Genomic DNA, 1,078 nt, shown 5'->3' with positions numbered 1-1,078 from the left:
ATAGAATGAAAGATGTAGAAGCATACTGTCGTTAAGATGATAACATTCAAAAAGTGTGATTTATCCATTTATCTATTGAGGGATATCTGGGTTTGCTATGGTAAATAATGCTGCAATAAACATAGACGTGCAGGTTGATTTAGTATAGTCTTGTTTGTGATCTTTTGGGTGAATGCCCAAAAGTGGGATTGCTGGGTCATAGGGGAGCTCTATGTGGAATCTTTTGAGACTCTTCCATACTGCTTGCCAAAGTGGTTGAACACATTTACACTCTCACCAACAATGCACTAGGGTTTCCTTCTGTCGACATCCCCTCCAGCATCTGTTGTTATTAGAGTTCTTGGTTATAGCCATTCTAACTGTAGTGAGGTGATATCTCAATATTGTTTTGATTTGTACTTCTTTTATGGCTAGGGAGTTTGAGCATTTCTTCATATGTCTATTGGCAATCCTTCTTTCCAATCCAGAGAAGTTTCTCTGTCACTCTTTAGCCCAATTCTTATTTATACACAATGGAATTCTATGCCTCCATCAGAGAGAATGACATTGCCCCATTTGTTAGGAAATGGAAACACTTGGAAAAAATTATATTAATTGAAGTACTACAGGCCTAAAGAAACATAGGTCCCTTGGTTTCCCTTATTTGCAATAACTACTATATGTCTGAGACAACCAGAAACGGTCAGATAAATTGATATTAGGTGAAATGATCCCCAAGATAAGGACTCAAATGGTTTCCCTTTCTTGCTATTCTTTCTAATATATTTATGAGATGATTTCTTTGTTGCTATGTATGTCTGTCCCCCACGGTATATTCCCTGTTTTCACTGTATTTGATGTTGATATAATTTGTGGAGGGGAAGGGAAAAAACAAATTGTTTAAATAAAGATACGGGTGGATCCATCGCAACAATGAGATGTACAAGACATTATGTTGAAAAATGTATGTTACAACTTTGACATGGGGAAGGTTGGGGTAGTGGGGAGGGGAGGAGATGGGAAGGAAATAGAAGATGCAATCCAAAAATTCATATGGAACAAAAAAAGACCCCGAATACCAAAAACGCTCCTCAACAGA

The sequence above is a fragment of the Dipodomys spectabilis genome, unplaced genomic scaffold (assembly GCF_019054845.1).
Source record: "Dipodomys spectabilis isolate Male_0828 unplaced genomic scaffold, ASM1905484v1 ptg000116l, whole genome shotgun sequence".
Lineage (NCBI taxonomy): Eukaryota > Metazoa > Chordata > Mammalia > Rodentia > Heteromyidae > Dipodomys > Dipodomys spectabilis.
The sequence above is the reverse complement of the archived record's forward strand: the minus strand, read 5'-3'. Positions refer to the sequence as shown.